This window comes from Phocoena phocoena, chromosome 21 (genome assembly GCF_963924675.1).
Source record: "Phocoena phocoena chromosome 21, mPhoPho1.1, whole genome shotgun sequence".
Lineage (NCBI taxonomy): Eukaryota > Metazoa > Chordata > Mammalia > Artiodactyla > Phocoenidae > Phocoena > Phocoena phocoena.
In genome coordinates, this window is record NC_089239.1 from 10,339,251 (window position 1) to 10,366,147 (window position 26,897).

Genomic DNA, 26,897 nt, shown 5'->3' on the forward strand with positions numbered 1-26,897 from the left:
TGTAAGCTTGGACAAATGACTTCACCTCACTAAGCCTCAGTATTGCATTCATAAAAAGGTATTAGTACCACTTATCTCTTGGGTTTTTGTGTGGATTCAATGAGAAATTACATATAGCGTGCTTTTGGCCTAGTACCTGATACCTTGTAAGAAATGGGAGATATTATTATCATTCACATTATTCTATTAGGGGGGGAGGCTGGTATCCAACTGTCTCTGCACAGAACGCCCATAAATAGTGATTGCACCGCCTGGGAATATTGACTAGCAGGTGAAAGCCATGTTCAGAGTAGGTTTGCCGGCAGGGAGTTAAGGAGTGAGATTTATCTTCTCACTGTGAAGTTCATTTAAAAATAATATATAAGCACATTTGGCGATGTGGTGGTGAGTAGGATCTCAATGACCGGAATGTTTCTCTGGTTTCCCTGCCACGTACCCATATTAGGTGAAGTAGCAGGTGGCCAAGGGAGGGGGCCAAAGCTCCCACCGTGGCACTGTGCAGGGACCAAGGCCTTCCCAAACCCTTGCCTTCCATCCTTCTCTGATTCTCTCCAGGTGGGCAGAAACACCACTGCTCATTAGAGCAAATGTCTCAACATCTTTTTAAGAAATGGCTCGCAAAATGACCCTCCAGGATTTACTTCTGATGACCAAATTAGCGTGTTGGAAGCTTAAGTGAAAAGGCTGAAAGGCCCTAAGGGCAGAGAACTAGAGAAATGAAGAAGTTCTGATACTGAGTGGTGGTACATCTGCCTTCCTGAGGTCTCCTTTACATAATACAGGCCGTGATCAGGCTATCAGGCTGCCAGTTCTCAGGCCCCATGCTGCCACCAAGATGCTGGGCAGCTGCGGGCCTCATGTTCTCTCATCTTTATTTTTTCTTTTCTGTCCTTGTGGCATTCGGGATCTTAGTTCCCAGACCGGGGATAGAACCCTTGCCCCCCTGTAGTGGAAGCGGGGAGTCTTAACTACTGGACCGCCAGGGAAGTCCTTCTCATCTTTAAAGATGAAAACATTTTCTGGCTCAATGTTTCTCAAGTTAGACATCGACTTCAGAATCACCTGGGGAGTTTGTCTGAAAATGCAGAACCTTGGGCCCACTTGAAACCATTGGAGTCCAAGAAGATAGATACCCAGAATCTGTATTTGTAATAGCCCCTTCAAAGTCAAGTTTGAGAGCCCCTAGCCTAGGAGAGATCTCTGAGACGCAGGACTAACAGCTGGTTCTGACTAGCTCAGAGGAGGAAGGAGCTAACAGGATTTGTCTCTCTTCTTGGGGCACTTGAAATCAGCAAGAGGTAGGTATCCTGGTGAACGGGATAGTAACCACTGCTAACATCCGAGTCATCCTTGGCAAGCTGCAGCTCTGTCCCCCCTGCCGTTCTCTCCCAGCCAGGACTTCCGCCTGGCTCACAAATCCTGGCCATCTCTGGCAGCCACTGTGACTGTGGAGCTCAAGGCCTACTCTTAATGAAAGCAGACCACGCATGCACAGAGAGAAGATTCCCGGACTGGTCACCTGGGGTCAGTCTCTTACGTGTCTTATCTTGATTATCATCCAAACAGTCCTGTGAGGAAGGGACTACTTTGTCCCCCTTTGAACCATGACAACACTGCAGCACGAGATTCAGCGACGCGTGCACGATCACCCAGCTACGAAGTGGAAAACCCAGGACTGGAGCCCAGGTAATAAGTCATAACAACCCCCCGTGGTGGGGAGTTTAGGCATCAGTTTTAAGGGAGAGTCTTAAAGGGTCACACATTCTTACACTTCATCTGTGAAATAAGGAGATTTGAATTCACAGATCTCAGCGAATTCTTTCCAACCTTAAAAGTCAAAGTGAACAAAGTCAATGGATTTGACACCCATTGACGCCCAGGTCAATGGATCTCTACGCAGGGAAGGCAATCTGGGAATATGCAGGGACATTTTAGATTGTCACAGTGACTGGGAACTAAGGGCGGGTAGACCCTGCAAATGCTAAACACTCCACAGCTCTCCAAACAGGTCAGATAAAGGGGAATTGCCCTCCAGGTGCAAGAAGGGTAGCCATGGAGAAACACCCTTAGGGGATGGAGATACAGTGTCTAGTACAGGAGTTCTAATAGTCCCAGCCCCCAACAGGACGCGGAGGAATATGGAGTAACCAATCTTACTTGGCCATCTCTAAGAGATTCAGTTTATGAGAACTTTGGCAATTTCAGACAAATTTATCTCCAGCAGGAAAAAAAAAAAAAAAATCATACTGGTATTTGGGTGTCCTTCCATCATCTACCTGTGTTTTCATCGATTATATAGAGAATTCAGACCAAAGCAAAGTTTATCTGCATGATCTATGTGGGTAACTGGAGCATGAAAGATTGCAACAGTGTAAACAAAGCCAGGACTAAAATATGTTCCTTCTGTGAGTCTCTACCCAGTAATGGTTATATTAATCAGCGTTATCATTATAGTTACCCTCCTCGGCATCATCAGAATCAATTCAGCAACTGTTTCCTTTGGTGATGCCTCCTTATTACAACATGGTATTAATTGTATCTGAGTTGATTTTCTGCTTCTACTGATGAACAGTTGTGTGAGAGTAAATATCCCTCAGTGAAACACCAGCTCAGGCTGCCAGGATTCAGAAAATTGATCCAGATGTGAACAGCAGGACCAGGGGGCAGCTGCAGAATAGAATACGCCAGCGTCTGTGCTAAACTCCGTGACCAGTGTCCAGTTTGATGAATTCTGAGACTTGTTTTCCAATACAATGAGCCATCAAAGAGTTAATGCTTGAGTTTGGCTTTCTGTTCGTTTAATATAGGTCAGAAACGTTTTATCCTAAGGAACTTTTGTCTGGCTCCCTCTTAAAGATTAAAAATAAATAAATAAACAAACAAACAAATGAATCCATAAATAAATACAGCCACCATCAAGAGAATACCACATGGATTCCCTACACATCTGATTAAAAACTATATCTCAAATTGCTATGGTGGTTATTGGGGAACAAAGCTGTCTCAGCACTTTGATTTTTTTTTTTTCTTAAGTACATTTCCAAGCCCTTTAGTTTGTGACTTCCACAAATTAGAACTCTCACACTTTTTTTCCCCAGACAGACCAAGGCACATTTCAAAGCAACAAGCTATTTTTGTCTCTCCCTTGAGGGTCGCTGACTGGCTGGTGATGCCAGAAGACCTGTTGATCTGTATCTCTTTCCTTGCTTTGCATCAGTTCCATGGCCTCTGGGCATCAGAAACGGGCGTTTATTTTACTTTATTTTGTTTCAAGGATCTAGCACCGAGTTAAGATTGAGGTCAGTTAGCTACTGTTCTTAACCGCTTGTTTGTTCATATGACTGTGGTAAGGTTACCTGAGCCGCCCGCCATTTCTTCATCTATTGAAAGTGGAAAGAACAGCTAGTATTTCCACTGCTTACTAGATGAGCGGCAGTGGGGTACAGAGGACAGACCATAGGGCTGAGAACGACAAGCCTTCTCAAGTCCCGTAGGAGGGTACACACCAGGGGAAAAGCTTCTGGGAAGTTCTATGCCGTGCATGGCAGAAGACTCACATTGTCTCCTTTGGCCCTACTATACCCCTTCTAAAAAAACGGTCCTAGGAAGTCCCTAATGATGGGTTCACAAGTTTTACATATGAATGCAGTTTGCTCCAATGTTTACAATAACAAAAAGTTGCAAGCAATCTAAATATCAACAATATAAGACTAGTAAGTGAGTGATGCTACATCCATATGATGAAATATTATGTAGATATTAGATTAAGGTTGTCAAAGATTTTGTAAAGCCATTGGAAATTTTTCAAACTAGTTTTAAATAAAAGATTAAAAATCACTCAATTAGACTTTTTTCAAAATTTAACACTTCCACACATAGGTAATCATCGTGTGTGCGTGTAATGTGCTTGTGTATAAAAGGAAGGGGGATTGCGAGAGAAAAAAATACACTAAAAATATTTGTTGATCGCTTGATGGGCTCTTGTGTGATTTATATTCCTTCATGTTTCTAATTTTCCAAATTTTCTACTTTTATAATTGAGAATAATTCTCATTATTGTAAAAGCTTAATTGATGAGTGAAACTATTAAAATTATACTTTAAAATAGTTTGAAGAGGTGGGCAAATGCCTATTAAAAAAGTCAGGGTAAATTATTATCTCACTTACTAATATGCATGTAAGCTCCCTGCATGTCTGTTCACGGAGGATAAATTTTTATGATTGCAACTCTATCCAAAATTACAGATGAAAGAAGTAAACACATTAAAATATGAGTCTTGGTATTTCTTAATGACAGGATTGGAGTGACCTTAACTTTTTCCTTAAATTTTTCTGAATTAGAACACAGCAAACAACAAAGATTCTTTTTTTCAAGAATTAAAAATATAAGGGAGTTGATATTGGCAAAAATGGGCATTTTAAAAATATTTTTTGTACCCAGTTATATGAATTCCCTTCCTGGAGATATAATACATATATTTTTACTTAAATTTTTATTGAAGTATAGTTGATTTACAATATTGTGTTAGTTTCAGGTATACAGCAAAGTGATTCAGATATATATATATTCCTTATATTGATATATATATTCCTTTTCTAAATTCTTTTCCATTACAGGTTATTACAAGATATTGAATATAGTTCCCTGTGCTATACAGTAAATCCTTGTCATTTATCTATTTGATATACGGTAGTATATATCTGTCAATCCCATAGTCCTAATTTATCCTCCTCTATATAATACATACATTTTAATACATGGATTTAATACATGGAGTGGGAAGGGACTTTCCTTATTCTGAAGCAAGTGAAATGTGGCCAAGCAAAGTACCTCCACAGGCCAGGAGAATAACTTTCCCCAGCTGTTACACAAACAGCCAACCTGCCGTCGAGCCTAGACTTGGAGCCAACACAGCCATCCATAGCAGGGAAGCTGTGGGCTGTTGCCCTTCATTATGTCAGGACTGGGAGAGACTGGTGAGGCTGCAGAGCAAGCAGTGGAGTGTTCAAAAGTTTAATCTCAAGACCCAGCATCAACTATTCCAAAGCCTGTTTAGAATAGCCTCTTAATATTCCATCATGCCAATGGTGTGGAAAAATCAAGCTGTGATTAATCAGACATAGGATTCCGAATGAGATAAACATCACTTCTTGGCTTTGAGAAATGTTGCAGAACAGTCATTTGGAGAAACACATTTTTAAAAAAAAATAATTGCATCCTGAGGACATGTGGGTCATTTCCCACACACTGTAAAATGGACTAGTTCTTCCAACTCATAATCCATGATGTATATACTTACACGTGTACCTAAATTGCAAATTTGAGATAAACGGGTATAACCTACTCATCTTTGTCAAGTATATATATTTTGAGAGGAGAGGGGAAATGCAAATTCTATTAAAATTATTAAAACTGAATTTTAACTTTAATAAGCATTTTTGAGCTTTTTTTTCCTGTACAGAGATGTGGGGAATAAAAAATTAAAAAACTCTTTAGGTTTTTGTCCCTGTCTGGCCTGTAAAATGACATGGACTCCCTCATTTATGATCTCCTACATCCTGCTCAGCCTTTGCCTGGCTTTTGTGGTCTTGGTGTCTCTTTCCTGAGCGCAAAGAAAACTCACGGCTCCATATGTAACTGCATGTGCTGTCTACCCAAAGCATATGTGTTTAATCAACTTTAATACCCCTACAGTCCAGAGGAAGTGAAATGCTAGGCACTGGGAATAATTATCATTTCCATTACATTAGCAAGATTTGCTGGTGTGCCAGAGGGACGGGGCTCTCTCCATCACTCTGCTAACGCTGGCTGGCAGCTTGGAGAAGAGCCGTGGGAGACCGAACTGAAATGCACACATCCTCCTCTTGTTCCCAGCCATCCTCCCTCTATTTTCCCCCTTACCTTGGGGTTGTAGACTCTACTGTGATTAATGAAGAAAATGGCTGAGCTGTCTCATTTTCTCATTTTCATCCACACATCCTTAATACAACTCTGCATTAAGAGGATGAAATCAAAATCGATGGTCTTTACAAGCCAGGGATATATTGGTGCGCTCACAAGGAGTCCAAGTAAGGAAGAAGATCCCGAGAGCATCAGGAACCCCATCAGACGGGCCAGCAGCTGTTGGGATGGGCTGGGATCCCCAACTCCGCACCACCTCTCAGAACGGGAATGTGGGGAGACCAGGGCTCCCACACAGTTCTCTCCAAGGGACACCTTTGGACAGGGTGCCTGTGACTCCCGGAGAGGACATACAGGACTGAGTTCTTCTCTGGGCTCTCTTGCTCCCCATGCAAACCATGTGAGCTATTTGATTTCTCTAAGTGTTGATCTCCTCTTTTGTGAAGTGGGAAGAAACACACCTGCTCTTTCTACTCATGGCATTGCTGTGAAGATAAAGGAGATGGTGTTTATGAAAGCTCTTTGTACACAGAAAGCACTAGGTTAATAACTAAGAAGTGAAGTAAAGGAGTATTGAAGTTTTATATATAGTTGACCCTTGAACTGCGTGGATCCACTTTTACACAGGTATTTTTCAATAGTAAATACTGAAGTACTACACAGTCTGCAGCTGGTTGAATCTGCAGCTAAAGAAGGCAACTACAAGGTTATACAGTAAGTCCCTACATAGAAACCATCCAGTTGCAAACTTCCAAAGATGCGAACGTGCGTTCGCATGTCCAGTCACGTAAATTAGTTCACGTCTGGCGTACTTTGTCCCATGCGTGCATCCTCTACAAGTGGTTGTGTACTTTAGTGCACAGTGCTGTATAGAGTAGAGTAGTACCAGTATCTTTATTTCAAGCCCAGGATATCCAGAAGCAAGCGTAAAAGCAGCTTTGCTTGGCGTGAGGTTATGGCCATCACCATGAATGGGGTTTGGAAGAACATTTGCCCGCAGTTTGTTCACAATATTCGTGGATTTAAGAAGGTGGATAGGGAGGCCAAAGAGGTCTTAAGCAACTTAGTGACCCTCAGCGAGAAGCTGGAGCTAGATCTGTAAGAGGACGACTTCATTGAACACCTTGCTGTGCAACACGAGGAGATAACTAATGAAGACCTGATGGAATTGGAGGCCCAGAGAAAGGACAAAGAGAGACAAGAGGAAGAAGAAGTAACTGAAGAACTGAAGAGATTCACGATGCAGGAAATGGCAAGGGGATTTTCTTTATTTGAGGAGGCACTGTTAGATTTTGAGGCACAGGACCTGAACGTAGAACGGTACACAAGGGTTGCAGCAGCCGTTCAGAATGCAACCCAGTGCTACCACGTCATCTATGACGAGAAAAAAAGAGCTACTACCCAGACATCCCTGGATCATTTTTTCAAGAGGGCAGATAGAACTGAATCCAGCAAGGAACCAGAATGTGTGCCATCAACGTCAGACATGAGGGAAATGGCAGCCTGCCCTCCATCACCTATTGCTGACGATCCTTCAGCTCTACCATCTCCCGCCTCCCCTCCCTCCTCCAGTCAGTCACTCTTCCTGCCTGTCCACTCGATGTCAGCCCCTGTATACCAGCTGTTGTACTGGACTACTGTGCTTTTCAAGGTACTGTAAGATTAAATGTTTTCTTTATTTTCTGTGTTCTTTTATGTATTATAAACCTATTACAGTACAGTACTGTATAGCCAATTATGTTAGTTGGGTACCTAGGCTAACTTTGTTGGATTTACAAACAAATTGGACTTACGAACACGCTCTCGGAACGGGACTCCTTTGTATATAAGGGCCTTACGGTACTTGGATTTTCCACAGTGCAGAGGGTCAGGGCCCCTAACCCCAAGTTCTTCAAGGATGAATCATATATATATTTTATCTCCAATCTTGGCAGGGTGGGGAAAATGTACCCTCTCTAACACTGCAGGAGCAAGGACAAACAGGCTTAAATTTTGCAGTTTACCAATCTATATCAAAAGACATTCAATATGCACGTACCTTTTGATCCAAGACACCCACTGCCTCGCTCTTATTTAATTTGCTGTCGTATCATGCCAAAGTGACATGTGGATTTGTAGCATGTGTCCAACTCAGTACTCGTTAGAGCAATTCTAGGGTTGAGAATGTTGCCAATAACATCCATTTTCCAGTAACTTCACATAAAAATAAAATAAATTACATAGCACAGGGAACTCTACTCAATACTCTGTAATGGCCTACATGGGAAAAGAATGCTAAAAAGAAAAAGAAAAAAAGTGGATATATGTGTAACTGATTCACTTTGCTGTACACCTGAAACTAACACAACATGGTAAATCAACTATACTCCAATAAAAATTTTAATAAATAAATTTTTAAAATTACATAATGTTTAAAATTACTTATGGCATTCACTTCTACAAATAAAATGGCCAATTAAATGATCACATGTAAATGTGTGCATATGTGCACACACGTGTGTAAAAAAAGTTCAGAAAATATAGTAACAGGAAACTAGAAGTTGCTCACATTAGGCAGAATGAGTTTTGTGGGTTTTTTCCATCTGAATAGCTGTAGTTTTGCATTTGTTTTACAATGAATACATTTGCTTTTGCATATAAAATTCCACTTTTTAAAATACAACATAAATCAATATGTGATTAATAATCTGTGTAACACTAAGAATGCAGAAAAGGAAAATCAACAAGAGTACAAGCTGGAAGAATGGAGATGACTTAGTAATGGCAGAGAGAGGGCAGGCTAGTCCAGAGGAACAGTAGGAGTTTAAGTTCAGAGTCAACAAGGAGAATGACATGCACAGGCTACAATAGGAAAAAGAATTCTGGCAGGGAAGCTATGGATAATATCATCTGATAAGGAGGATAGAGGCAGAACAGAGGACCTTAAATTTTATCCTATCAGCAATGGGGGCCACTGGCCATTGTTGAGCCTGAATGTTCAATTTTGAAATATATATATATATATATTTTTCAAGATATAGGCTCATCTATGTGGACATTAAAGTCAGATTTCAGATATGTAGGGATTTATGAGGAACGAACAGAAAGGACTATGGAAACCGTCTGAGCTTGTCTCGGAAGGAGAAGATGACAGCTATGCCGTCTACTTCAGTTATCCCCTTCTACATATCAAACCCTCAAAACTTAGCTCAAAATAATTTATTATTTTTTCATGATTCTGCACTCTGGGCTGGGCTCAGCAGAGCAGTTTCTCTGCTCCATATGGTGTCTACTGGGGCTGAAATGAACAAGATGGCTTCATCACTCATCTATCAGCTGCCTCTGAACAACATCTATGACTAGGGGCTGGCCAGGGGTAAAGAATTGTGAAGGGTATGAGATTGACCCTGCTTACAGATTAGTCACAGTTTCATAGATGCTGGCAGAACCTTAGGTGAGCAACAGAGGACTTTATTGTTCATGGTACAGGAGTCAGCATGAGCTTCGTGTTTGCGTGGGTTCCCCTTGTCCCCCTCAGGTCTCTCAGCAGCAATATGGAGTGACTCAGGCCGCTCACATTGGGTTGTACCAACAGCTGAGGGACCCTGAGCTTAGGAAACTCCCAGTCTTACAAGGGAACTGCTAGCAAACACACCCAACTTTGTCCCAGAAGGAAACATTATCTTTATTATCCTGGTCAGGAAATAAACCTCCCCTCTGCCCAGGAGGGAGACCCTATCTCTATCCTTCAAGGATCTTTGTTATACAGATATCCTTCAAAAGACAGTTCAAGACCAGAGCTGTCACAGACATCTAGGAACATGCAGAGCTGCACCCCCCAACACTGGATATCTTCTTTCTCTGTATAACCTCTCCATGCAGTGGCTTCCTCACAGCCTGATGCTCTCAAGAGAGGCAGACCTTTTACCCGGGGGCTGGTTTCCAAGAGGGCGGAATTGGAGGCTGCCTACAGGCACCACACCACTTCTAGAGAATCACTTCTATTGGTCAAGGTGTATCCCAAAGTCAGCCCAGATAGATGCAAGGGGCAGGGAAAAGGACTCCACCTCTTGGTATGAAGCCAGCATATACTGCAGGGTAGTGATGGTTGGTGCCTACTTACCAAACTCCCTACCTAGGGAGAGCAGTGATTTCAACATTATAAGAAGGAAGCATTCAGTGTGTGTATAACATTCTTTTAAAATAATAATTCTGAAGGAAAGTAACAAATGAGAACAAGAAGGCTGAGTGGGAAATGAGATACTGCTCAAAGTATATCCTAAATAGAAAATTTTTTAGAGGTTGTGTTTTTCTTTTAATTTTTGTTGGAGTATAGTTGATTTACAGTGCTGTGTTACTTTCTACTGTACAGCAGAGTGAATCAGTTATACATATACATCTATCCACTCTTTTTTAGATTCTTTTCCCATATAGGTCATTACAGAGTATTGAGTAGAGTTCCCTGTCTATACAGTAGGTCCTTATTAGTTATCTATTTTATATATAGTAGGGTGTTTATGTCAATCCCAATCTCCCAATTTATCCTTCCCCCCCTTCCCCCTTGGCAGAGGCTGTGTGTTTTAAGTACACTGTGACACAGGTTAATCTAGCACCCACTCACCACCAAGAGTCCTCGAGCTTTGATTTCTTCCTTGAGAGAGACTTCACTCCATCTACAGAAAGTAGGCTCTGATTGTGCCTCTGTTTTAAGCTTTGGCCATTCCCATTGGTTCTGTGCCAATACAGAGCACCCCCCTCCTAGTGTTCCCTAGCTGGGGGGCAACACTCCCCAAAGGGGTTTTCTCTGGGAATTCTGAGAGAGTCTTCTTGATACTAGAACTGCCAGCCTAGGACCAGTGTGGACTAATGGTTCCCAAACCTGGCTGGGCATCAGAAGCATCTGTGTGGATTTTTAAACGCACATCCCCATATGCAACCCCAGATCCACTGAATCAGAGTCTGTGAAGAAGTCCGGAAATCTACGAGCTCCCAGATGGTTATCATGCAGCCAGTCTGGCTCATGCTGAGCATCCAAACCTGGGAACTCCTAATTTAGCTGATTTCTGCCCAACCAGTTTGTCACTATCACAAGAGCTCTCCTCTCTTCCCCACTCTCACCCATCATAGCTGCAGTTCCCTCACTTTATATTTTTAAATTTTTATTTGATATTGGTTTACAATATAGGTTTACAATGTTGTGTTAATTTCAGGTGTACAGCAAAGTGATTCAGTTACATATATACATATATCTATTCTTTTTCAAATTCTTTTCCCATTTAGGTTATTGCAGAATACTGAGTAGAGTTCCCTGTGCTATACAGTAGGTCATTGCTGGTTATCTACTTTGGAGTAGTGTGTATACATCAATCCCAAACTCCTCTAAAATTCCGTAGTGAGACAGCACCTCAGGAGAGAACCGTATGATTTTAGGTATCCATGAAATGAGGAGAAATGTCACCACAAGAATCTCACTTCTTCAATAACCAAAACCACTGCCATGACAGTTGGCTCTTTGTGGTGGAGAAAGACAAGCAGTATAAGATTCCAGGAGGCTTCAAGGATCTCACAAGTTTTAAATCTGAAGTGCTTTGCAATTTCTGTTCAGTCCCACTCCAAAATCTCACAGGTGGGTTTTCAAGTACAGTAATACACAGGTAAAAAAGTAAATAAAGGCTCTTTGTCCCTGACCAGTGTTCGTTGCTGTCATCTTTCAAGCATATATTTTTACTTGTCATCTTTTGAATAAATATATTTTAACCACTCTATTTCTCAATGAAACAAGAAAGCCTTTTCAAAATATTTATAGTGCATGTTTCTGTCATGCCATGAAGAAATCACAGTCTGAGATAAAAACCACTAACTGGTCTCCTGAAGGCTGGCTGTAGTCCTTAGATGTGCTTTGTTTGGTCATCGTAGGCTTTTAAAAATTATGCTAATATCTTAAAATCCCACAAAAAATCCAGATTTCTGGCATCTCCTGAGAAGGCAGGAGACCTGGTGTCTCTGACTCACTCCTGAAGGCCACCGTCATCTGAGCTGAATAGAATTTCCTCTGTTAGATGTGACATGTGGTCTCCAATTTGCTACGTTTCCCACCCCTCAATATGGTCTTGTAATGAGGTTGGTTAATTACTTGGCCCGTGAGGCATCTGGGTTTGCCTCCCTTGCTAAGCAATGGGATCACAGCAGAAATCAATACCCAAGATGACTGAGACTGTATTCTGAGAGAACAGAACGATAGAAGAGTGTCAAGACCAAGGGAAGTTTTAGAGCAAAAAGAAACTAAAATCAGCAAAAGGGAGGCTTCCCTGGTGGTGCAGTGGTTAAGAATCCTCCTGTCAATGCAGGGGACATGGGTTCAATCCCTGGTCCGGGAAGATCCCACATGCCGCAGAACAACTAACCCCGTGCGCCACAACTACTGAGACTGCGCTCCAGAGCCTGTGAGCCACAACTACTGAGCTCACGTGCCACAACTCCTGAAGCCCAGGCACCTAGAGCCCATGCTCCACAACGAGAGAAGCCACCACAATGAGAAGCCCGCGCACCACAACGCAGAGTAGCCCCCACTCACTGCAACTAGAGAAAGCCCACCCACGCACAGCAACGAAGACCCAACGCAGCCAAAAATAAATAATAAAATTTTTAAAAGTAATAAATAAAATCAGCAAAAGGTAGCAGGGACAAACCATCATGAGACCAATAGTCAAAAGATCTGGGTTCTACAGCCACTATGGAGCACAGTATGGAGGTTCCTTAAAAAACTAAAAATAGAACTATCATACGACCCAGCTATCCCACTACTGGGCATATACCCTGAGAAAACCATAATTCAAAAAGAGTCATGTACCACAATGTTCATTGCAGCTCTATTTACAATAGCCAGGACATGGAAGCAACCTAAGTGTCCATCGCCAGATGAATGGATAAAGAAGATGTGGCACATATATACAATGGAATATTACTCAGCCATAAAAAGGAACAAAATTGAGTTATTTGTAGTGAGGTGGATGGACCTAGAGTCTGTCATACAGAGTGAAGTAAGTCAGAAAGAGAAAAGCAAATACCGTATGCTAACACATATATATGGAATCTAAAAAAAAAAAATTGGTCATGAAGAACCTAGGGGCAGGACAGGAATAAAGACGCAGACCTACTAGAGAATGGACTTGAGGATATAGAGAGGGGGAAGGGTAAGCTGGGACAAAGTGAGAGAGTAGCATGGACATATATACACTACCAAACATAAAATAGATAGCTAGTGGGAAGCAGCCGCATAGCACAGGGAGATCAGCTCGGTGCTTTGTGACCACCTAGAGGGGTGGGATAGGAAGGGTGTGAGGGAGGGAGACGCAAGAGGGAAGAGATATGGGGATATATGTATATGTATAGATGATTCACTTTGTTATAAAGCAGAAACTAACACACCATTGTAAAGCAATTATACTCCAATAAAGATGTTAAAAAAAAAAAACAGTGAAGCAGTGTAAAATATTTTTCAATTAAACACAAATTTATTGTTTTGGTCGGACTACATTTCTCTTTAATCATTGAAAAATTAGCATCTGAATTGAAATGTATGCTGTAAGTATAAAACACACTGAATTTCAAAGACTTAGCACAAAAAAGTGTAAAGTATCTCATTAATTTTTTTTTTGACAGCATGTTGAAGTAAAAATATTTTGGATATATCCATTTAAATAAATTACTAAAAAAAAAGATATGGGTTCTAATCCCAGCTCTGCCAGTCAGCTAAGAGAGACTCCAGCCACATGACAGAATATCTCTGTGCTTCTCAGTCCTCATCTGTGACTCAGAAAGCAAACTGATGTCTTAGCATCTTGTAGATTGAAAATGGGGGTCAGCAAAATACTGCTCAGGTCAAATCTAGCCAGCTGCCTGTTTTTGCACAGCCCACTAGCCAAGAATGTTTTTTTTATATATTTTTAATGGGTGGGGGAAAAAAAAGCAAATGAAAAATAATGTTTCATGGTACAGGAAAAGTATATGAAATCCTAATTTCGGCAGCCATAAATAATTAAGTCATACTGGAACACTGCCACGTTTATTCATTTACATACCGTCTGCAGCTGCTTTCACGCTCCAACGGCAGAGTTGAAGAGCTGCAGCAGAGACTGTGGCCCACAAAGCCTCAAATATTTGCTAGCTGGCTCTTCGCAGGAAAAGTTTGCTGAGCCTGGTCTAAATCATCATTCCAAACTGCTCCATTAATATACCAAACTCTACCAGAGAATTCCTCACTTGTATTCATATAAAGCGTTCTTTCTAAAAGAAGTTGAAGGTACCAGGTGATTATTTCAGTAGCAGGGTGTTTTAAGAATGACCAAAGCATTTGCATAGGCTTTTTTTCCATGGAAATAAGAATAATAGTAACTCACTTATTGAACACACACTCTGTTCCAGGCACTTCCGGGTGTTATGCCATTCAAATTCTCTGCAATCCCTTGAAGCAGGTTTCATCATCCCCCTTTTTAAGGTGAGTAGACCAAAGCTTAGGAAATTTAATCAATGTTCCCAAGGTCAAGCAGCCAATACGAGGTCAAGTGAAAATTCAAGTCTGTCTAACTTCAAAGCCCAGTTCATCATCTAAGAATCAAATGTCCATCCCCAGGGAAGATAAATTCGAATTAACACCCTACTCTGTTGCACCCCAATTTTTTTTTCGTCAAACCCATCCCATCCCTAATTCTAAAAACCCTACACATAATAGATTCCCTTGGTTTATTTTCCCCTTAAATCTCATCTTTCTCCTTCAGAAGCATTGCCACGGAAGCTGAGGATACCCAGGCTTCCTCGATTTGATGATGCAATGTTTAGTCCTCATGAAAATAAAATCCCATTAGCCACTGATGTGCTCAGCCAGTAGCGGGTACACCCATGCTACCTTAATATGGCCTTAGAAGTCATGCCTCTACTGCATTCTTGCCAATCTTGTTGGCTGTTCATTTACATCCTTAATACTCCCACTTTCATACCGGCAGTATTGTTTTCACTTTTGTAGTTAAATCAGATTTTCTGGAAATGATGGAAACTCATCAAGCAGCACGTTTGTGCCTTTAAGCAAAAATAAACCACAAATGAAAGGAAGGAGAAAGAAAAAGAGTGGAGATAGAGCAATGGTGACAGGAGTGAAAAGAGACAAGAAACAGACGTGCCATGGAGCAGAGAGACAGACGGATGGATGGAGGGAAGAAAGAAAAGAATGGTCCATGGAAGAGACAGAAAGAAGAGAGCATGAGAGGACAAAGGGAAGAAATAGAATCATTTTTCCCAGAGGAGAAAGAAAATATCCAACCACCCTATTTCCCTAATCCTTTTCCCACCTGGATCCATCTGCAACTGTTCCAATTTGAATCCAAATAATGTCTGAGATTTGAGATTCACTAGTAAACTAGCTCTGATTCCCTAATCCCAACACCGGATGTTCGGGGGTGTGGGGATTTGGAGTTAATTAATTCAGCCACCTGTAACATTCTTTCAGATGTGGTTACCTTTTCATCTCGGTGCAAAGTTATCTGCAGATGTTAAGAAAGGCTTTCCCCACCCCTAACTGTCCCAGCTCTGAAAAGCCGAGTCTTCGTCCTCATAGGCAATCTCTTTCACCCCATGCTCCTTTATTTCTGAGTGCAGATCTCGAGCTTTGGGTAGGGATCCCGTAGAATGAATAGTCTACTCTCTAAACTTGTTGATTTATGACCTCTTTACTGTGCAGTCGTATGCCCATCTTGCTGTGGAAAACAGAAAGAAAAATCTATATTAGGTAAAGAGGGTGTGATTTTAATTTCTCAAACGTAAGTGCTCGTTACTTTGTGAGAGAGCAGATGCAAAATAATTTTACAAAAGGAATTTGGGGCTACCCTGATGGCACTCCCTCAACTTGCCTTCACATAGATGGAGAAGCCTGATTTTCAAGAAAGTGACCTTGCTGGGTGTCTCCTAAGATTTTTGCTGTCATATCCAAGTACACTGCTTATAGGCACTCACCCTGCAAACAGCAATGATAGTCATCAGGGAGTTTAAAAATACTGAGTTCCTGGGACTTCCCTGATGATCCAGTGGTTAGGAGTCCACGCTTCCACTGCAGGGGGCACGGGTTCGATCCCTGGTCGAGGAAGTAAGATCCCGCATGCCACACAGCCAATAAATAAATAAATATATAAACGAATAAGTAAATCAATAAATAAAAATACTAAACTCCTTACCTCCCAGTATTAACTGAAAGTTTTAAGAGGTACAATATACAAGGTGGTCTGTTTGAAAGACATCAATTAAAACCACTCCTCAGACTATTTGCTTAGCATGTTTTAGAACTTTCTCTAGCCAGTCTAAGACATAGGGGTCTTTGTGAGCCACAGAAGACATCCAAGTGGTCTACCATTTTGATCCTATTTAGTAGACCCCCACGAAAAAACAAAATCTTATGGTATATATTTTCTACCTAATAGTTAAGAGAATTGAGACTAAATGTAAACAAACTTGGGGAAGGATTGGAATTAAAACCCACGTCCCTGACTGCAGAAATAGAGACACAGATGGAGAGAACAAACATATGGACACCAAGGGGGGAAAGTGGCGGGGGGTGGTGGTGGTGGGATGAATCGGGAGATTGGGATTGACGTGTATACACCAATATGTATTAAATGGATAACTAATAAGAACCTGCTGTATAAAAAAATAAAATTAAATTCAAAAAAAAAAAAAAAACCCACGTCCCAGGGACTTCCCTGGAGGCGCAGTGGTTGAGAGTCCGCCTGCTGATGCAGGGGACAAGGGTTCGTGCCCCGGTCCGGGAAGATCCCACATGCCGCGGAGCGGCTGGGCCCGTGAGCCGTGGCCGCTGAGCCTGTGCGTCTGGAGCCTGTGCTCCGCAACGGGAGAGGCCACAACAGTGAGAGGCCCGCGTACCACACACACACACACAAAAACCCAGGTCCCTGACTTCAGGTTCACTGTTCTTTCCACTCTATGCCATTCCTCCTACCTTTAGAAATAAAATAACTCATTCCAGGAACACAGATACCCTCTGGTTTATACAGTAAGTGTCTGACCAACAAGCAGTTTGAGAATCTCCATTTGTAATATCCTGTTAGATGTTGAAGGACATTAAAAACGGTGGCCACTAATAAGCATGCTGGCATTGCTGTCCACATTTCAAAGGATCTCTTGAGAGAAGGAAAAAGGTTGGTCAAGCACAATTATCTTGTAAAGCAGTTAAAATTTTAACTACTCCAATATGTTGGTGGTAAGATTTAATCTTAGCGTGAAGATACCTTTATCACCCACTGGGATTTATCATGCGCTCAAAGCGATTTAGACACACATGCTTCTTGCCTTTAAGAGCCTTTCTCAAATGGAGTTCTTCTCCCTGGATCCTCATTTGTATGGGTGGAATTTCTTGCTAAGAAAACAAAATGTCTTTCAAAATCCCAGGTTGTTACCAACTTGTCATATTGGAAAGATAACGCAATTTCAGCTGCATATTCCCTCTCCAGTCAAAAGTTAATGAGATAATGAGATCAGTTTAATTTCTTGGTAAGGACACCATCTTCAAATCACAAAGGCCCCTGACAATTCTGGCATTGCTCACTGCCTTCCTTTTTGGTGCCTTCCTTTTTGTTGCCTTCCTTTTTGTTGCCTTCCTTTTTGGTGCCCTTCTTTTGCAAAGGAAAAACAGAAGATGCAAGTTCCAAATTTAGCATAATCTTTCCCAGTTTGAATTTCATCTTAGCCTATATTTTATTCATGTATCTGGTCCTACTGTCCACCTTTTCATTTATATATATATATATATATATATATATATATAGAGAGAGAGAGAGAGAGAGAGAGAGAGAGAGAGGGAGGGAGAGAAACAGATAGAGAACCTGCAATGAACAAGATATTGACTGTGCTAGGAACTAAAAATACAGAGCTGGATAAGAGCCTGTTCTTAGGGCATTTAGCCTAGTGTAGAAAACTGATCGAACCCCCATAAGCAATCTGTCTGGGGGATGGGGTGTAGGCATGGAGGGTGAATTTAATCCTCCTTGGGGGAATCGTTAAAAGGCTTCTTAGAGAAGATATATTTGAGCTGAGCCTTCAGGGATTAATAAAAATATCCAACATAAATGAAGGACGATACAGATGCTCCCTAAACTCTTTAAGTGTATCGAGGACTTAGGATATATGGCTGGAAAGCCAAAGTGGCTGGATCTGTTGTGACCCGATGAGGAACTTGACTCCTAGGTAAAGACCTTGCACTGTATTCTACGGTCTAAAACTGTTACCAGGGATTTTTCTGCAAGGGAGCCACAGTGTCAAATGTGTATTTGAGAAAGAGGAGTGATTCAAGTAGAGTAACGAAAAGTGAAGACAGAGAAACTTGGCAAAAGGGAAATTTCAAAGACAGAATAGGAGACGGGAGAACCGAAACTAGGATGTTGGGGATGGAAAAGAGAGAAAGGGGTGTGTATTGGACACCTTCCCTCTTCCTAGGGTCACAAGCAGATGGTCTATGAGCGCCCCTGTTCTCCAACCCCCTACCCTTTAAACTCTATACACCGTTGCCCAAACGTCATGCATACTTTGGCTGAGAGCTAAAAACAAGGATCCCTGCATTCATTTGAATCTCTTTTTATTTTTGAAAATGAAGACTGTCAGGTAATAATATCTCATCAGCTCAATCCCCAAAACACCAGCTGGTGGCCTCTTCGGGGCGACCTGGAACAAGCAAGAGGAAGCATGGATGACCGTGTTTGCCGCTGATTAAGTCTAACTCTGGGTACCATAAGCTGGCCCAGCCAGCTGGCATGCTTTCATCTTCCAGCAGACACCCGACGTCCATATTCATCTGCACAGAAAGGCAGAGGCTCACACCTTTCATCAGAATAATGAGCAAAGATGCCCGCAATAACAAAATTGGATTCTTTGGGGGATGGCATCTCTTCCTAATCATTCCATCTGATCAATTCTTCATTCTGTCTCTCTAGCATGTCAGAAAGGGCTCAGTGACATGCATACCTTCCCTCCTGAGAATTTCTCCCAATTCCAGTTTTGAATTAATTTTCTGAATTGGTACTGCAAACTCTTCAGGATAATTTAGGGCAGGGGTCTCCAGGCAATGCAGTGGAATTTAGTGACATGGCTCGGTGTTTCCACGTTACCCGTCTTGGGGGATTACTCTGGAAAGGTGAGCACAGGCTGATGAAGGAACTATTCCTGCCCTCTGACACCCCAAGATCTTAACTATTTTTTGCCACAGCTTTATTGAGCTATAATTCACATACCATAAAATTCATCTTGCAAAAGTGTACAATTCAGTAGTCTTTAGTATATTCACAAAGTCATGCAACCATCATCACTGTGTAATTTTAGACCATTTTCATCACCCCAAAAAGAAAGCCCAGACTCATAAGCCGGAACTCCCCATTCCCCCCTCCCTCCAACCCCCGGCAACCACTAAACTACTGTCGATTTCTTTGGAATTACCTGTTCTGAACATTTCATATAAATGGAATTGGACAACACGTGGTCTTTTTGTGTCAGACTTCTCTCATTTAACATAACATTTTCAAAGTTCATCCATTTATCCTTTGACCCAGATACCTCATTTCTGGGAATTGGTCCTAGATATATTTGCACATGTACTAACTGGTGTGTGTACACATTTTTTTCCAGCATTGTCTGTAATAACAAGTTTGAACATGCAGGGGTTCTTCCGTGGGGGACTATTTAAGTTACTTACGGTCATTCATATAACAGATCCCTGTGAGTGTAGCACAGGATGAAGAAGCTGTCTCTACACTGTTATGGAAAGGCTTCCAAAATGCATTGCTGAATGAAAAAAGCAAGGTTCAGAAGACTGTATATAGTATGCTTCCTTTTGTGTAAAAGGTAGGATGTTGGGGAAATAAAAATATATGTTCTTATTTGCAGAGGATGGAGGCATGAGGAGAATCAGGGTGGTTCAGTGTGTACTTTTTATGTAGCTTTGATGTATGCTCCATTTATATGTATCACTGGTAAAATGTTTTTTTAAAAAATAGGTAACTGTGAGTGAGGATCATAAGCCTTCTCCAGGTAAGAAAAAGCCTAAATCTCCCTCCCCTTTAAAAGCACCTTCTCTGGGGCTTCCCTGGTGGCGCAGTGGTTGGGAGTCTGCCTGCTGATGCAGGGGACATGGGTTCGTGCCCCGGTCCGGGAAGATCCCACATGCCGCGGAGTGGCTGGGCCCGTGAGCCATGGCCGCTGAGCCCGCGCGTTCGGAGCCTGTGCTCCGCAATGGGAGAGGCCACATCAGTGAGAGGCCCACGTACCGCAAAAAAAAAAAAAAAAAAAAAAAAAGCACCCTCTCATGTGGAGAAAAGAGAACCCTCTTACACTCTTGGCAGGAATGTAAATTGGTACAACAACCACTATGGAGAACAGGATGGAGGCTCCTTTAAAAACTAAAAATAGAATTATCATATGATCTAGCAATCCCACTCTTGGGCATATATTCAGAGAAAACCATAATTCGAAAAGATACACTGCACCCCAAAGAACATTGCACCCCAGTGTTCATAGCAGCACTATTTACAATAGCTAAGACATGGAAGCAACACAAATGTCCATCAACAGAGGAATGGATAAAGAAGATGTGGTACACATATACAGTGGAATATTACTCAGCCATAAAAAGGAACAAAACTGGGTCATTTGTAGAGACGTGGATGGACCTAGAGACTGTCATACTGAGTGAAGTCAGACAGAGAAAGACAAATATCATATGATATCACTCATATGTGGAATCTTATTTAAGAAAATTATACAAGTGAATTTATTTACAAAACAGAAACAGACTTACAGATATCGAAAACAAACTTATGGTTACCAAAGAGGAAAGGTCGGGGGGGAGGGATAAATCAGGAGCTTAGGATGAACACACATAAACTACTATATATAGGATAGATGACTGATGGGGACCTACTGTGTAGCACAGGGAGCTCTACCCATCATTCTGTGATAACTTATATGAGAAAAGAATCTGAAAAAGAATGAATATATGTATACGTATAACTGATTTACTTTGCCATACACCTGAAACTAACACAACATTGTAAATCAACTATAATCTAGGGCTTCCCTGGTGGCACAGTGGTTGAGAGTCCGCCTGCCAATGCAGGGGACACGGGTTCGTGCCCCAGTCCGGGAGGATCCCACGTGCCGCGGAGCGGCTGGGCCCGTGAGCCATGGCCGCTGGGCCTGCGCGTCCGGAGCCTGTGCTCCGCAACGGGAGAGGTCACAACAGTGAGAGGCCCGCGTACCACACACACACAAAAAAACTATAATCCAATAAAATTTTAATAAAATAAATTAATAAATAAATAAAAGCACCCTCTCTTCATAAGATTCTCTTTTTGCCTATATAAACGTGTGTTTATAACTGCTCACACATGGAGCAAAAGACTGGAAGGAAAGCATAGACTTTCTGTTAAATCTACTGAAGGAACAAAAAGCCCTAAAGCCATCCAGGAGCTCCTAGGCACTTGAAAAAGCTGGAGAGAATGTTTATCAGCCATTCGCAGGGTTTGATGGGTTTCTTATTCTGCTGCTTCTCCACAATTGTCCTAGGCTGATGTGGCCCAAGGAAATGCCTGTTGATACTTGCTAAATATAATACAGGGGCCAGAGAAGAGAGAGATTTGAGTCACTGTGGGTGGTGTGAAAAAGTAATCTGACATCAGAGATCACAGCTTATTAGCTGTTTAACCTGCTTTCACTTTTGTAAAATGGAGGAAATGGCAATGTCCATCCCACAGGATCCTTGTCAGGATCAAAGTGACAACGTATGTGACAGCATCTTGTAAACTCTAAAAGGCTACACTAATGATAGGCACAGTGGTTATTTTTCAAAACTACCTCTAATAACTAGACCTTCCAAGGGTCACAATTTCTCAGGAAACCAAATATCATATCATTTCCTTTGCCCTTTTCCTCGCTGTCATCAGGCAAGTGTAGATTTGGCAAAAGAAAGAAAAGCATAGTATTGGCTATGTGACATTTGTCATTACTTTTTAAAGCCTTACATCCAAGGCTAAAATCTTAGCGGCCATGGTCATGGGTTGAATTGTGTCCCACAAAAAGAGATGTTGAAGTCCTAAACCCCAGGACCCCAGAGTGTGACTTATTTGGACTCAGGGCCTTTGCAGATACAATTAGTTAAGAGGAGGTAATGCTGGAATAGTGTGGGTCCTTATTTCAGTCAGACTGCGATCTTCATAAGAAGATGGCATGAAGATAGAAAGGTGCCATGTGAAGATGGAGGCAGGGGTTGGAGCTCTGCATCTCTGCAAGCCAAGGGACATCAAGGATGGATGGTACCACCAGAAGCTAGAAAGAGGCAAGGAAGGATTCAGAGTCTCAGAGGCAACACAGCCCTGCCGATACCTTGATTTTGGATTTCTAGCCTCCAGAACTGTAAGAGAATACATTTCTGTTGTTTTAAGCCTCATTGTTTGCTGTCCTTTGTTATGGCAGCCCTAGCAAACTAATCCAGCCATTCTCTCATTTCTTTCTTGATGCTTCCTTTGACCTGGGCAGTTGGCTCTAGGTGGAGAAAGGTGCTTGGACTCTCTATGTGACTCCAGCCATCTCAGCAGAAATCCCTCTACCTGAGAAACTCAGAGTTACTCCAAGGGGTCTTCAACCAACTGCAGACCAACTGAAGAAAATTATAACTATTATCGTAGGGGATTGAATGGTCAGTGAAATGAATTTACATGAAAATATGACCTCATACCACTGATTGAGACTTTCACTAGACAATGATGAAACTGAGGCAGATGGAATAGAAAAAGCTTTTCCTGGCTATCACTGTACATTTGAGATATGTGCTTTTAGGAAAGATCAGGAAATGTTTTCCCTGCAGAGAACTGTCCCTTTCCTAGCCTTTTTTTTTTTTTTCTCTTCGGTTCTTTAATGGGTTGGATGATACTCACCCATATTAGGGAAAGTCATCTACTTTACTGATTCAAACTCTAATCTCATCTGAAACACCCCTCACAGACACACCCAGAAATAATGTTTCATATGGGCTCCCTACATCCCTGTCAAGTTGACGTATAAAATTAACCATCACAATTACCATCACTATACAAATCATTATCTGTCTCAATTATTGTGTTCAGAAGGAAAGAAAAAAAATTGAACAGGTTACAAATGTCTCCTCCCTATTCCATGCTTTTTAGGGTGTGTGTGTGTGTGTGCGCGTGTGTGTTTAATAAATGTAATGATACAGGTAAAATCCTTAGCCCTATTTAAAGTAAAAGTATTGTATTACTTGATGGTAATGTTATTTCAGCTCATCCTGATTCTGACATTTTCTGAATTGCTTTTAAAAGGCTACACTTAATGAGGTGAAACAGGTGGGGGTATAGATAAAACATGACAGCCATCAGTTGGTAAATATTAAAACTGGATGGGTTCATGGGTATACAAGGAACACTCACAGTATTTTGTATCCTTTTGTATATGTTTAAAATCTGTGATAATTGTTTAAAAACAAGACGACACTGTAGAAAACACTTGGCACTCTCTCAAAGGTTAAACGTAGAGCTGCCGTACGATCCAACAACTCTGCTACTACCTACGCTGTACATCTAACAGAACTGAAAGCAGGGATTTGAGCAAATATTCGTACACCAATGATCACAGCAGCGTGATTCACAATACCTACAAGGTGGAAACAACCAAGTGTCAATCAACCGATGAATAACAAAATATGGTCTACACGCACAGTGGGAGTTATTAAGCCAAAAAAGGAATGGCATTTCGTTACATGCTATAACATGAATGAACCTTGAAAACACTAGGTTTAGTGAAATAAGCCAGACATAGAAGGATAAATATTGTAGCTTCCACTTACACGAGGTACCTAGAATAGGCAAATTCATAGAGACAGAAAATAGAATAGAGGTTACTAAGGGCTGATGGGAGAGATAATGGGGTTGTCACTGTTTGATGGTTACAGAGTTTTTGTTGAGGATGATGAAAAGGTTTTGGTTATAGACAGCGGTGATGGTTACACAACACTGTGACTGTATTTGATGCCACTGAACTGCATATTTATAAATGGTGAAAATAAATATGATTTATGTATATTTTACCACAATAAAAAAAAGAAGAAAAAAATAAAAAAAGGCTACACTTATTTAAAACAATAAATGAAAATGCAATTAAGATATTTCCCAATAACACTGAGTTTTAAAAAATCAGACTACAAACAATATCATAGTATAATCATATCTCTATTTTTAAAGATAAATAGATATTTTTCTGTGAATACAGAAGAAGATTATAAGAATACAAAATAACCTAATTACTAAGATTTTTAGCAATTCTTATCTCTGGGTGGTCGAATTGTGGGAGACATTCATTGTTTGCATTTTGTTTATCTCTATTTCCTAAATTATATATAAAGGACATGTTTTACTTTAAAGAAAATAAAAGTTTTTTTTAAACAGAAGAATGTCTCACCTTCTCAAACAATCATGCCGGGGTTTTAAAATCTGTACCTGTGTTTGTTGTCAACCTTCAGATTTTGCCAAATGCAGCAACCCACAAACATTTTTAAAGAGTCTAGTCTCATAAAACAATGTGTCCCCAGGAAGTTAGTTGAGTAAATATTGCCCAAAATACATGGAAGAAACCAAGAAAGAAGATGTCTTTTGGTCCAGGCAACCATGAATCCCACCCAGGAGAGAAATGAAAGGCCACAGAAAGACTAGATGAATCTGGACAGGGCTTGGCTCCTGGAGACAGAACTCTGATGTTGGGTGGGAGAAGGAATGTCATTGAGATATGTGTTACCATCTTTGGAATTTGAAAGTTCTTAAACACAGAACTTAAACTCAATAAGTGCCAAAAGTATGGTTACAGAATAGAATGTAAATGTTATAAACATTGACACAGTAAAAATAGTAGTTGGGAGTCTGGGAGGAGAGAGGAGGTACAGAAAGCTGTTCAAAGTGCTAATTTCTTCATCTTCATAGCAAGGAGCCACCCAATACTGTCAAAAATGGAAGCATCAAGTTATAAAACACACAAGAGGGTTCCCATTTCCTAATTTTTTTCCTAGTCTTTGCTCATAACCTTAACAAGATCTTTTCAAAACCTAAAAACTCTTGAGGGGAAGAAACATTTATGTAAATTCAGCAACGCCTAAAAATTCACTTGTTTCTTTTTCTTCTGTTGACGTCATATGAAGCTAAAGTTAAAACGTTGTGCAAAAAGCAACATGTTGGTCTATCCTATCTTATGGGATTATTCCTTTCTCTGTCTATATGTACAGTGTCTATGAATAGAAGGATGAACACTTAATGTGATGGAAAAAGTCTGAGAGGTGGAGTTTGTGTGCAAGAATTTTTGTTCTGCTTTCTACTCTTCTCTAATTTTGCAAAAAAGATTTATCAAAAATAAGAAGTATATATATTCCTGTAAGTTTTATTAAGAAAGCAGTCGAGTTGGAGGACGGTTCTTTATTTATTCGTCTGCAAAGGAGTCTGGCTTCCTCAGAATAAGAAACAGAATCATTTTGCAGCTATAATCTTGCCCTTCCCGGCCCCCCGCCAGTGTCCTTTGTTAGAGGTGAGGTAAGAAACATGGTCTGAATCCAAGTTTCAGTGAAATCTAGGACCACAGAAGTAATTTTCGTAACTGTCCTTGTTTAGTTGAAAAGAATGAAATAATTAACTTGGCATAATTTGTACGAAAATCTAGCCAGAGTTCTATCAGGGGAAAAAACAGAGAGGAAAAAAAAAAGAATGAAATCATTGACTAGCAGAGTCATTTTAGCACTCTGTATCCACCATACCCACATATTCCTCATGTCAGTCCATCACACACGCAGGCACAGGCACACACACTACCACCTCTCTCGTGTCTCTCTCTCTCTTTCTCTCTCTCTCTCTTCTTTTTTTCTTTTGGCTGGGCCCTCGTCAGTGACAGCGCAGGGTCCTAACCACTGGACCGCCAGGGAATTCCCTCTTGTGTCTCTTAAAGTTGCTTATTTATCAATACCTTCTCAAAAAATTGTGTGCCAGATTCCATCATAGACCCCAGAAAAATCCATTTAACTTTCAGACGACCACTGCTCCCTCATCGGCAGTTGTTACTGGGTCAACCTTAAGAATAAGGACTGGACATGGAAATATTAGAATAAGATGATCCACTCTAGCCAGGTAACCATGGTTACTCTGCTCACCAGAATCTCCAGCAGGGAGACATGGGTAGGAATTTGTTAGCCAATGACAAAGAGCATCCACATGTACCAATTGTAATAGGGCAACAGAAGGCTGGCACTCAATTCCCAAAGGTATATCCTGAATATGTAGAGAATGAGATGACTAGCGGAAAAATTTCAGGAAGAAACCGGCAGTTCTATGCCCGTCTTATAACTTAGAGTTCAAAGTAGTCATGCTTTATATTAGATCTGTTTTCAAGACTCCAAAGATAAAATAGCTCAGAGTCTAAGAAGTGGGGCTGATTATATTAAATTCACATCAGCCAGAAGCACTCTTTCTTCCCTTATTGGTTCGATGTTTATTTATACATGGTCTCATTCTGAAAAAGAATTTGCCACTGACTGGGAAAATGTATACAGGACCAGCCAGTCTCTGTCACACGATGCTCTTGAGTAAACCGTCTCCCAGCTCCTCATTCTTCAAGCTCATCTTCATGGTCACAGACAACGCCACAGCAGACAGGGAGCCACACAGACCCAGGAGTCTCCTGGGGCTTTGCTCCAATCTCCTCTTTAGACTCTTGGATCTATGAGAATCAAGGGACCCCCTCCAATCCCAGGATTTGGTGTTTGTCCCTGATCTCTACAGGATTAGGATTCTGACTTTTCTTTTTCCTTCCAGTTTTCAGCATCTTATGATCCTTCAGCCAGAAAGCTCCACCTAACTCTGATTCCACAGAAGCCAGCACCTAACACAGCCTTTTGGCTTCTGTCCCTTTTGAGCCAACTGTTGAG